Below are 13,220 nucleotides of genomic sequence, written 5' to 3'. Positions count from 1 at the left end.
CATTACGATGTGAAAAAGTAATATTGTCAGTGTTTAGCAATCCTAGATGTGTATTTGAAAACATAAGAAAGCTTCACTGACCATAAGATGTTCATCAATTAATCAAACACATACTTACAGCATTAAAAGGCATTCTAACTTTGGCACTTTTTAAATTGGAATTTCCAAACTTTAAGATACTAATTTGAGGCATTAAAATAACTGCTCAAAGAAAACTGCTATAGACAAACTTCAAACTGCAACTCTGCTTACAACTACTCTGTTAGAAGTGTTGAATATTTACTTTCTTTTTTCTTCACTATTCCTGTGCTCCAGACCCAAAATTACAGAAATAGCTCAACAAAAATGTCAGAAAGATTGCTATAATAACGCTTCATGATTCTATAAAACTGTAATTGCTTCCTATCCCAAAGTTTTATATAAATGCAAACACTTCTGGTTTACAGTTATGTGAAAAGTGCCTTACATCAGCACCTATGGCACAGTTCATTCAGTAGAAAGAGAGGAAAACATCCTACAGCTACTGACTGTATGTACTTAAATTCATTGTTCTGACTGGCAGAAATGAGCTGTAGCCAGATTACTGGTACTTCATCACAACTTTCTGTCACTTCGCATTGTAGATTTTCCTCGAAACATGAGGGAGCAGTCAACTTAACAACAGCATGAAAAGTCCTGTACAGAACAACAGCCTGGTTTGCAGTTTATTTTACTCAGCTAAGAGTGGGGTGGGGAATAAGAGATTTCCACATGTAATACAAGACTACACTGTTAGATCCAAGCTCAAATATCATAGTGGTTCACACACAACAGAAGTTGTGATTCAAGACATTTGTATTTCTTTAAGATTAAAACAATAATACTGCTTCATTCACTTAATGCTGAAGCATCATCAGGGACTGCACCATCTACAAGTAAAGCCATAGTGAAGAGCTATTCCTAAGTAAACAGCACAGTAAGCTTATTTACTCTCAAAAAACGAGCACTCCAATTCATCAGGTCAGATGCTGGTTTTAAGTTAAAAATTACTTGTAATACAAAATGGACAACACTGTGAAGGGCCAGTCTCTCAAAACAGAGAACCGGTTTTCTGTACTAAAAGGGTCAAGCAGCAACACACAGAGTGAAGACAAGCAAAAGACTACCAGTTCATCCATTCCAGAAACACTGGTAGCACCAATTCGAGTGGAAACAAGGTAGTCATCAATCTAGACACAGTAATAGCCCAGCACAAATCGTGTCCTTTAGAAATGTCACTGTTAAGAAAGAGTGGTGACAAAAACACTGTTCTGCAGACATTTAAAGATGTCCTGCTGAAAGTAAAGTCATTCTTTAGAATCAGTTTAGGAAGGTATTGCCTAATAAAGTTACAAAATACCATAAAGGACAGACTGAAAGAGTGATCAAATCAAAACAAAATAACAAGTAGATAGTTTCCTTTTAGAGGCAGATCTGCTGGGCAAACTAAAGACAATATTTTAACATTTTTCCAAGACAGCAGCAGTGTTATTTCACTATGAAGTATCCAGACTGACTCAAAAACTCACAGAAAACTGGGTAAAGGATAACACAACCAACATTGTTAACAGCAGAGTGGATGTTTATTTGGTAAAAAATTACCAGTACTCACAGTTCTACATTAGGCACCATATAAAAATCCACCAGGTCATGACACATTAAAAAACCAGTCAAAAAGCAGATTTGCAAGTGATTAGGCAATGCAATGTAGTGCTCCGTGACAGACAACACAAACTTTTAAGAGAAATACACAGAGGTCTGTGGGCAAAAAGTTTACACTGTATTTAAATGTCAAGCTATGCAATGCCACAGCTACTGAGGCAAAGCATTTCAAAATACTGACTTGAGCATTCTAAATTAATCATTTAACACCAAAAACACCTCAAGAGACTTATCTCCCAGTGAGGACTTCTGTTTAATTAGCAGCTTCAGTTAAGCCACCCCCCAACTGAAACTTTGAGTCGCCTAAGAGATAATATATGAGGACATCATATCTTATTACATATTTATAAAACAAGGGGTGCGATCTCATCTGGAATTCCTTGTGTTCAATTGATCATTGCAACTCAAAAGTAGTGTCGCAGCAAACAGGGTTCACAGAAAGGCAACACACAGGATCAAAGTATAAAGCCAACAATCATCACACTAAAAGGCAGAATGCTTTATAAGAATCATATAAAAATTTATAAGTATCAAGATTAATGTTTATGAGAATCATAATATCTCATAAATATGGAAAACAACTTCTATTTTAAGAATCAATGCTGGACTTACAGCATTTTTAGAACCCAACTGTGCATAACATTGCAGATGTCAAGCAGAACTTCTCATAAAAGTCCTTTCAATATAAAGATTTCTAACACCATTTGCCCACCTGGAGTTGAATCTCAGAAGAGGTATCATAGGTAACATGAAGGACTTATGTAGGTACACAGGGAACAAAGGATGTCTAGGGAATGTCTTCTGTACATGGGCCTACTGCTGAATGGGGCAGGGCCCTGGTGACATGGGATATGGGAAAGGCTGAGGTATTGAATGCCCTCACTCTTTACTAGCAATATCAGCCTTCACAACCTGAGGAAGCTCAACAAAGGGAAGTGTAAAATCAAATCCTGCACCTGGGAAGAAACAACCCCATGCTGTGGGGCACATAGCAGGAAAACAACTTGCAGGAAAGGACCTGCTGGTTGCCAAGCTGCACATGAACCAGTGGTGTGCCCTTGCAGCAAAGAAGGCTAATGGCCCCCTGGCCTGCAGTAGGAGTGCTGCCAGCAAGTGAAGGTAGTGATCCTGCCCCTCTACTCAGCAGTATGAGATATGATCGTACTGAAGATGGAGTGCAAAAAAGTCCAGTAAAATGAGGAATGGCCTGGAGCTCTTCTGTCTGATGAAAGTGTGAGAGGGTTGGGACTGCTGAGCCTAGAGAAGACTCATGGGGGTCTCATCAACGTGCATAAATATCTGAAAGAAAGGTTCAAAGAAAATGGAGCAAAGGCTCTTTCAGGGGTGTCCAGTGACAGGACAAGAATCAACAGGAAACAACTAAAACACAACATCTAAACATGAGGAAAAAACTTTTCACTGTAAGGATGACTGACTACAGGTTGCCCAGAAAGACTGTGGGGTCTACATCCTTAAGAGATATTCAAAAGCTGTCTGGGCAACTTACTTTTGGTGACCCCCCCCCCTTGAGGAGAGAACACAAACCCTTGTATTACATGCTTTTATTACAAGTATTGTAACTTGATGATAAATTTTTCATGTTACAATAAGCTTCACAAAGTTGTAAAAACAAGATGACTAAATTGGAGATATTAACAACAGGCTTCCATTAATTTTGCTAGTGATTTGGCTGAAGGATATATTACCAGGAAAACAACAAAAAAAAAAAAAGCAGAACAAATCACAGTATATTTAACTATCCTCTTCATTCTAAAACAAAACTAGTCCACTGCCTGGATCAATGTAGCTAAAAACAGTATGTATCTGAGGCACATAAGGAAAAAGATCTTTTAATTCTGTATTTGGATACTATTAAATCTCAGGTTAAGCTACGCATCAAGTCACCGTGTATTCCTAACCACAATCAGAAAACTGGTTTCTTAAGTTCTTTATTCTGTCTCCACAGTTTCACGTGAAAGTAATCTCAGATTCCCCAGTATGATTTATTTTACAAACTCTTCTGACAATAACTACAGTTCTTCTGCATGTTTCACCTCACGTAGTCTCCCTTATCCCATATGTACACATCCCTCCCTACCAAGTACCAGAACAGGCAGGACAAGCAAATTCTTTGCCATATTCAGACAGAGAACAGACAGGCTCATCAGCTGGTAGGTCAAATAGTATTTACTTATTTGGCCTTTCCTACCTACCTGTATTTTCAAAACGTTTCAGGAATTTAAATGCAACAAGGGCTCCGTTCTGTCAGAGTTTGACTGAAATAGGCTAGCAGATAGAAATGTTATTAGGGAAGAACTGGCTAAACCACAAGACATAAACCAAATTTGCCTGGGGAACTTACAGACTCACAACCTGCCTATCTTTTGCTTCTGAGTATCTACAACTGCCTTAGCCCGGGTGGCTACATGTCGCCTAAGCCCAGGATTTATAAACAAAGTAGAAGCGAAATCAACACAAAAGCCAACTGACTGTTCAAACACAGCTCTGAGCTCTTACCCTTCCATGATTGCATAAAACTGAAATGAGCTTAAGGACAGAGGCAACAACGGCAGAAATCTGACCACTTATTAAAGCTTTAAATCGCTGAATTACCTGCAGAGTTAACTACTATCCTAAACGGCATACTGATCCCATCTTAGTTGCCTTACCCCTGGTTTTAAAGGAACCCCTGAATGTTTCCTGTTCTGCACAGGGAGCAAGAACTAGACATCAGCAATATAAGTAAAGTGCCAGGAAGAACTGTTGGCACTACCAGGGACATGAGGTCAATTACTGAAGTAATATGCTCAAAAAAGGGAAAAATCTTGAATCCAGACTGCTAAACTGTCAGAAGGAGAAAGCATGATTGATAAAAAAACATTAACTCTTTGCTTGGCATATGTTTGTTTCCATTCTCTCATATCAACTCTAGCCATTTCTTAAGAGAAATACAAAACTGTGTATTTAGTGCATATAGATCTCCTCAGATTTAGATGATCTGCAATCATTTATCCAACACTCTTCTTCATTAGTTCAAAGTTCTAAGAATTCTTTACATAGCTTTCAGTATTTGTAAAAATTATTTTTCATTCATTGAGCTTGTAAGTTTTCAAACAACGTTTGAATATTCACTGAAAACTATCACTTAATCTGGTTTAAGTACAACTGTTCTTGAGTTGAACCATTGGACAATTTCTTACACAAAAGTGCAATTTAAGTTTGTATTTGTTAATTACAAAAACTATCAGGAAGTAAGAGGAGATACAAAGTGAAGTTCTATTACTTATCACTTGATCTGCCCACATGTTTATAAACTCATAGACAAATTCTTGTTAATTACTTTTATTTCCTTGGAAAATACTTCCAAGTTTAAAATGCTATGGTGCTTGGTGAAGATCTTGCCAAGCCATATCAAGCTATGATAACATTATGAAATGCCCGACCTCCTTCATGCTCTCATTATAGTTTGAATGCAAAAGCTTGTGATTACATTTACATTCAAAAACATAATTTCCCATACTGCATGTAAAAGAGCAAGATTTAAACTTTGGTTTCATCCTAGGCAAGGATGAAGTGATCATTTAATATTCAAAAGTATTTTTCTTTTAGAATATTAGAATACATTTTATCTATCTACCAGACAATGCATAGGGATCTAATGAATAACCAACATATCATGCTTCACAGCAACTGACAGGCTAATAGCTTATTCATGCAAAAGTCAACATAAAACATCTACTCGAGCAAGTAAGAACTTGCTTGCAAATAATCCAACCATCAAAACCACTGATAAAAATCTCATCTTCCTATGAACTTTTCCTACATCTCCTTACCACATACACACTACTTGTAAACTTTTAACTAATTTGCTAATTCAGCCATATTACTACTTGTATTCTTTACAGTTCAGGTTAGTAAACCTCTATGGATTTGAGTCTTGTCTTACTGTACACCAGAAACATGTATCAAAGGATACAGCAAGGTGCCGTGAATATTTAATCTGTTTTAAAGCTATACTTTAGCCTCATTTTGATGAGTTCTGTTGGTTCTGAGATCAAGGCTACAGCAAGTCCCAGAATAGTGTGAACTTTTTTCACTTGTAGTGAATGATACTACTTCCATCCAAATCAACTCAAATCTGTTCTAGACAGATCATATCATCATTGTCCTTTATTAAGTTCTTTTCAAGAGAGTCAATACGATGTATATTTGATATTTGATAAAAGCATCAACTAAGGCAGTGAGACAAGCCTATCCACACGCATTTTCAAAGAAATTAAACCAGCACTCACTCTACCTTAAATTTCACTGTTTTACAAAAACATCCTGTACGATTTTGTGAACAGTCTTCCACTTTGAAAATCTGATGGATGCTCTTGGAAGAATCCAAGCTACCACTCAATTTTCTTTTCTTTAAAGTATATCCTGTTGTTATGGAAGACATCAGGATTTTTAACATCAGTTGCACTTAGAACTGCCAGAAGAGGTAATTAATTAGCAAAGTATTCCTCTGAATAGATTGAAATCAATAACCAACTTTAAAGAAATTTGTCCTCTGGAAAAATGCCAGCAAAGTCCGTAAGACATAATTAAAGATCAGCAGCCCTGCTCGATTACTAGTCATTCTACCTTGCAGTAAGATAGGAAAAAAGATATATCCAATATAAAGGTCAACCTTTTCAGTTCCTTCTCTTTGTAGTACACTTGGGCATTTGTTTCAAATCCCTTTCAACTTTCATGACCACCGTAGAAAGGATGCAGGTCAAGTCTGCACAAATTCTGAGGGCCTGGAGGAGGTTGGCTATTTTGGTAGGTGGAGCTACCACACTTGTAATTACTGCAAAATAATGAAAACACAAAGCCTGTTCTGAAAGCAATTTCCGAGGAACCTTAGCAGTTCTAATAATGTTTAAAGCTCACAAAAGTGTTGATATCATCTGTGGCGGAAGATACCAACAAGGATATGGATTGACAGAGGGAAACAATGTGACTGATCATATCATGAACCGGGAGAAAGACCATCTCTCTTCTGTATTTGTATCACATGAGTAAATTCTAAAGGGATTTATCAACATTCCCAAAACAGAGAGATCACACAGTTGAGAAAGATTTTTTCACTACAGTAAAACCTAGTGTTTCTAAATTAATTGGATTGCTTTTGTCACCCTTAGCACTTATTTTCCAGCAGTATTTTACTTTATAGAGAGTTCAGGTAAAGCTAGATTCTTGCATGGATTCATGCTTTCAACATTCTTTTATCCTTTTCCTTTGTGCAAATGTCAAAGTTACTCCCTTTGAAAATTAATTTCACTTGGAACAGTCTTACTATTTTCCTGCTAAAATAATGAAATAAAGCGAAACCCAGTCAGCATTATTGGAGTGATGAGATTTGATTGTGCATTTGGTTTTTTCATATGAATTATAAATAAATTATTCTTATTCGTAAGAATTTCTATAAAGCAGTATTTTCTCTAACAGACTCAGTATCAATTTTCCTGTTTTTCTTATAATGATTAAAAGATTCAAAGGCTTCTCATGCATTTTGAAAAGATCAAAATTGAACTTTACAGTAATGCTGACAGTCTTCTATAAAGCATGCTTTGATAAAGAGCACAAGTGTTGAAATCACATAAAAATGGTCCAAACACTAGCATGTGAAGCCCACAGAAGAGCAAAGTCATTGCTGCTTATGCACACTTGCCAGAAAGAACCCCTTACAAGATGTGTTATATAAGACCAAAAAAAGAATAAAATTTCAGGTGTAAGGAAGACTATATAGCCTTTTGGGCTAAAATCACATTCCTTGTGGCATAACTTACTGTTAGAACTGAGTAAATACATACTATATATACTTACCTATAACACCAGAATCATCTCTGGTTGTTCAAAGAATCATCTAGTTCCATTTGTCTTCCTCTTTCCAAAAAAACTGAGGTAGCAGTAAAAGATCTAGAGGCAGAAAAATACCCACTGGAAGGAAAAAAAAAAAGAAAGGAATCATCTCAAAAGCAGATTCCCTATTCTGTTCAGACAAAACTTCTTTCAATTTGTATTGTGATTCTTACACTTACTGATAGGAAGATGCTAAAAGTGTGTCAGTGCACAACTGTCACCCTAGTTCCTTCCACAACTTCAAGTTACTTACCCATCAACAAAGACTCATAAAAAAGAGGGGAAATTAATATGAAATGTGAATATGTAAATTCTCAAGAAACACTGGTTTACAAAGACAGTACCTACTGAAAACAAACAAACAACAAACCAAAAAAAAAAAAAAAAAACCCCCCCAAAAACCAAAAAACAAACTAACCTTAGTCCACTGTCACCCTTATGTTTGATTGTCTCCCCTGAAGGGAAAAACAGTGAAGAACTGATCTGCCACATGAAGCACTTAAGCTGAACACTGGTGCCAAAGAGTAAAGACTGACTGCATTATGACATTATCACTGCAAGGTGATTAAAGCCAAGTACCACCACTAAACACACTCCCCTAAATGGAGCAGCTCTAAAATTCACACTTACTATTACAGTGGTTCTTAAACCTTACCTATTTGCAGGCATGTAAAAATTTTCTTACCAAAGTTAGACTCTACTCAAAAAATCTAGCCTGCTGAAATAGTATGTGTATGCTTTTGGCTTGGCACCAAACAGATTACTATATGCACTTGGAAAAGAAAGAAAGTAGCCTTACATGATACCTGCATGCATAATGTGATACCTAATATGTAACCTCTCACAGTCTGATCTTTCTTACTAGCTTCAAGAACCTTGCAGTCTCTGAAGGGTAATACCACCTCATTCTTGCATCTGGAACACATAATCTCACCTCTCCCATAAGACTGTTTTTTAAGGCCACGCAGCCAAATAATATGTGTCTAGAGTCAGCATTGCCTTACTGGTAACTTCAAATGAAAGATTCTGTTCTTATAACAAAAATCAAGCAGTGGATAGTCACGTTTGTAACTTCTGTACTTTTCTACTTAGTAAGACTGCTGTAAAGAAAAGCAATTTAATTGCTACGGAAAGAGGAAACTGTAAGAATTTTGTAAGGGAAATGTAAAATTATACTATAATTTCTTAAGAGCTGTAGAAACTTTCATTAATGGATCATGTTATGTCTGATTAGGTAATCTTTTTTACCATAGCATGAAACACTGAATTATATCAACAAAGCCACAAGACTTTAAAAATAAGCAAACAATAATCTTTTTAAAAGCACGGGTGATATAGAAGTCTAAAGAGTTGGAACAAGTCCACCAATATGAATTGTCATTGTTAGCAACAGCTTGCAAGTACTGTTTAACCATAACGGTCTAATGGAAGATTTTCATCTTCACTCAAATAATTTTTTATTTTAAATTAGCAGTTATTGCATTTTGGTGTAATACGTTTGTCTACTGCCATGGTGTAAATATGCTGCCTTTGGTAGCGGACTTGCCCATGGAGAGGACATGACTGAGAGATGGATGGTTCAATGAAACTGACACACAGCAGAAGAAGAAAACACTATTTGACTCAGATTAGGTTTATTATTTATTATCACTTTGGTTTTATCCTGCTTTATGTTCCTTAGCATTGTTCAGCAAGGGGAAAACAGGAAAAACATAAAATGGGAATACAATCTGACCTATCAAGAATGCACCTATGAAGTTCAGGAACAGGGTGCTGCCTTTTTTTTTTTTTTATTTTTATTTTTTATACTAATCCACATATGCCCCTGGAAATTCCTAGGTAAAAAGACCTTTATGAGAAATGATCAGATGATTTCTGGCAAAATTGATGAATTCCTCATGAAAATACATTGTGCGATCTGTTTTTTAAAAAGGATCCACCCATCCAGCACATAGAGTGTCTAGATAGAAAAGCTACACCAACATTACCATGAGTTCAAATTTTTATTCCTGTTCATGCTCGTAGAAGACCTGAGCAATATTTTTTTCTTCAAAAGATGAAATTGGAGTTGTATTTGGAGACGTATTTGGAGTTCAGCTCATGTAATTTCGCAATCAACTTCTAAGTAAAAGAAAGGAACAAAGCCAAGCCTTCCCCTTTTACTGTTCTGACATAGCTGCCCAAACAGCCGACCACGAACGAGCCTCGGGCGGCTGGGCTTCAGATGGGCTGCCCCGCTGCTCACGAAGCTCAACCAGCCCGAGCTCAAAGCCCTAAGCCACCAAAACGCTTTAAGGAAAAACATAAACCAGTAACGGATATAATCAGCAGATCTTTGATGTTCAACAGTTTATACTTCTTTTTGCTCCCCGCGTAATAACGCCGCTCCCCATGTAATAGTGAGTTAGCAGTCAGTCGCTGCTCTAATCTTTTCGACGAGTCTCAAATTTTTTTTAAAAAAAATGTTTTCCACTATTTCATACTGTGATGGTGAAGGCTAAGAGACATGGGGTTAAGTCCCTGAGAGCTGTGTCAGTGCACTTCTACCAGGTCTCAGCTCTGACTGCTTTGAACCGAGCCGGCCACGGGGGCCGCCCGTCACGGCGGGACCGGACCCCGCGCCGGGTCCCGCCCCGCCGCCCCCGCCCCGCCCCGCTCGGGCGAGCGCCGGCACTGCCCCGCCGAGCGCCGCGGTTCCCGCCGGGCCCCGCTCAGCCCGGGCATCGGACACCGGGCAAGGGGCACCGGCCCCCGGGCGGCGGCCGCAGCCCCTCTCCGCAGCCGAGCGGCAGGAGGGAGCCCGGTGGCGGTGAGGGCGAACCCGCCCCCACCCCTCGCTGGCGCCGGCCCTCGCCCTCCTCCTCCTTCTCGCTTTCTCCTCCCCCTCCAGGCAGCCGCGGCCCCCTCCCCTCGCTGCCGAGCCCCCACCGCCCTTCTCACCTCTCACGGTCCGGGAAGGGGGCGCGGCTGGGAGGGGGCGGAGAAAGAAAAAAATCGCAAGGAAGGCCCCTGCACCCTCTCCCGTCCCCTCCCGTGCCCTCTCCTCCCGCCCCGCCCGGAGGCCGCCAGCGCTCCCGCTGCGCCGGGAGCCGCGGGCACTGGGCGCTCCCGCCCGCCGCTGTCGCGTCCCCGCTCCAGCCCCTCCCTGCGCTCGGGCGGCCCGGGGGGGCGGGGCCACGTAGAGCCCCGCCCCCTGCCCTCGGCCCCGCCCCCTGCCCCGAGGCGGGAGCGGCGCGTGGTCGCGTGTGGCGGGGCGGAGCCGGGGCCGCTCCCCTCAGGCCGCGCGCCGCGCGCCCCCTGCCGGCGGGGCAAGGGAAGCGATGGAGGAGCCGGTGTCCGTCCCATCCTGTCGCTGGGTGTCTTTGTCGTTCTTCCAAAAGCACAAAGCCAAACATTTCCCTAGCTGCACGCTGCCCCGTTTCAGAGAAAGAAACCTGCGGTAATACACACCACAGCCTTTCGCCTCCTCTCAGGATGCTGTACTTGATGCTGAGGCAGCCGGTCCTAACTGCCTCATGCGCAAATACACACAGCGTTTCCTGCCCTCGTCACACAATGCCTTACCAGTGCCCGCTGCCATCCAGAGGTTGATAATTTTCCGAATTAATAGACTGTGTGACGGCCAGATGCACCTCCAACTGCTCAAACTGATTTAAGGGTGCAGAAGGCCATTGCTGAGGCATGGTGGTGCAGGTTTGATGCAGTAATGAAATATAGAGCTCGTGCTGTGCCTCGTTCTGCACTGAAATACGGCCTCCTTCGCCTGTCTGACAGTTCTCATCCCGGCTGGCATTAAATGACTGAGCCGGTTTTAACTAAACTTGACACAAAGATGGGGGGTTCAAAGATGCTAGTTGTTCCAGCTGTGTAAAAATTACTAGCTAGGTGTAGGGAAGATTGTCCCCAAGAAACAAAGCTCGTCTTTTCCAGGTTGGTGTGTGGCCAGGCCACACACACACTTGATTCAGCTAGTTCACACACACACACACGCACACACGCACTCAGAACAGCCCAAAGGTCTAAAGTTTACGGCGTCCTTGGGGGATGTGCAGACAGATCATACATGAGCACTCTGAACTCAGAAACAAAACTAAAAACTGCCATCACAATAGCCCTAAAATAGATATGCCCCATCAGTTTACTGCAGAGTTCTTGGAAGCCACCTTCTGTAGAATCTGATGCTCAATGTATTTCACAGGTTAATACTATCGGAGCCTGAGCTTGGATGGAATCCTATAGGGCAATATCTATTCTAACCTTGGGCACTACCATCAGTGGTGATAGTCTGTACCAGAAACAGACAGATACACGTAGTACTTGAAAGTCCTCCTGCTGTTTTCCAGTATTTTCTCCATTTCTTCTGGGCCGATAGAATGGGTGAACACCATACAACACTGAAAACAGGAAGATAAAAGTAACTGATATGGAAGATACTTAAGGGGAAATGCAAATCAGCAAAAACAAAGTAGAGCTAAATTACTAATGGATGACATATAAATTGCATAATGTTTTCCTTTTAAACTCATACCTATGATTTTTTGTATCCTATTGCTTCTATTATACCATACTGCCAAAAAATCAGTGTTCATTTTGCTTTGATTTCATTGCTTTCACTGCATGAAAGTGCTACATTAAAATATCATATTAATAAATGTACATTCACTACAGCTTCATTAGGACTCTTTCTATAGAATGAATACTGTATTTGCTTCCATTTGCCTTACTCATTTTCTGAGATAACTAGATGACAAGAAGAGCATTTCAAGTTTGTAGGGCATTTCTTATTTTAATTTCAACAGTATTACTTCATTTGGGTAGTACTCAATATTTAATGGCTAGTGGGAAAAATACTTCAGAAGACATCATTCTGCATTAATGAAATCTTTTATACTGTGTTACTCTATATTTGAGTCAATTTGTTTGTTTTTACACATGCATTATTCAGAGTACTTTTATTCAGAACATTTCAGAAATGTTCTTTGCAGTCTCATCTATAAGAAAAATTTATAGAATATCATGGTGGTTCTCAAAATTAAATAGTTCACTTTTAACTGGAAAGTTTAGCTGAAAAATTGTGACTATGATGTACAGAAATAGCAATGGCTCTATCCAGCCTTCTTGTGGTGTAAGGAATAGTAAAATGCAAACTGACATTTGACAGATTGGCAACACATCTGCCATCTTTTAAGAATACAGCAATGACATGAACAACTCATCCTCAGTTCATTGTACTTAGTATATCACTGATTGCCAGATCAAAAACTTAAGATTGTAATGATCAAATCAATAGTCTATTAAAGTCTGAAAGGTTCTCTATTACATAACATTATCTTCCACCTAGACCCATGCAAATTTATATAAATAAAACAATAAAATCCCTCTAACTGACTCGTGGTTCTGACTCATTTTTATAATGAGGGTCTGACTCATTTTTAAAAAATTTTCTTGGCCACAGGAGAACAAAATTCTTCCACAAAGACAATTGATTTAATGTTTAGCAGGTATTTGAAAGTGGTTATTAAGGGGTTCTTAAAGCAAAACTACCACAAACATATAAAATAGTTGCCTTTTTTTAAAATTGTCATTGTGGTACATTAATTTTATCTTGAGCATATTTGAATGAATCAGCCTCATCTATGCCCATGTAA

At 39.7% G+C, this 13,220-nt stretch overlaps 1 protein-coding gene across 2 annotated transcripts in view; it reads right to left on the bottom strand.

Annotated features, from left to right (window-relative positions):
* Positions 1-10,593, bottom strand: part of KLHL5 (kelch like family member 5) — a 51,025-nt gene extending 40,432 nt beyond the window's left edge. For both annotated transcript variants that reach the window (XM_066185622.1, XM_066185623.1), the window contains exons 1-2: positions 10,513-10,593; positions 7,537-7,650 (exon numbers count right to left, since the gene is read on the bottom strand). The gene's annotated coding sequence lies outside the window, so the exon portion shown is untranslated. The remainder of the gene's footprint in view (positions 1-7,536; positions 7,651-10,512) is intronic.
* Between the last annotated feature and the right edge of the window lie 2,627 nt (positions 10,594-13,220).

The sequence above is a fragment of the Chamaea fasciata genome, unplaced genomic scaffold (assembly GCF_029207755.1).
Source record: "Chamaea fasciata isolate MVZ Bird 193981 ecotype frontalis unplaced genomic scaffold, bChaFas1.0.hap1 SCAF_6, whole genome shotgun sequence".
Classification (NCBI taxonomy): Eukaryota; Metazoa; Chordata; class Aves; order Passeriformes; family Sylviidae; genus Chamaea; species Chamaea fasciata.
The sequence above is the reverse complement of the archived record's forward strand: the minus strand, read 5'-3'. Positions and strand labels throughout refer to the sequence as shown.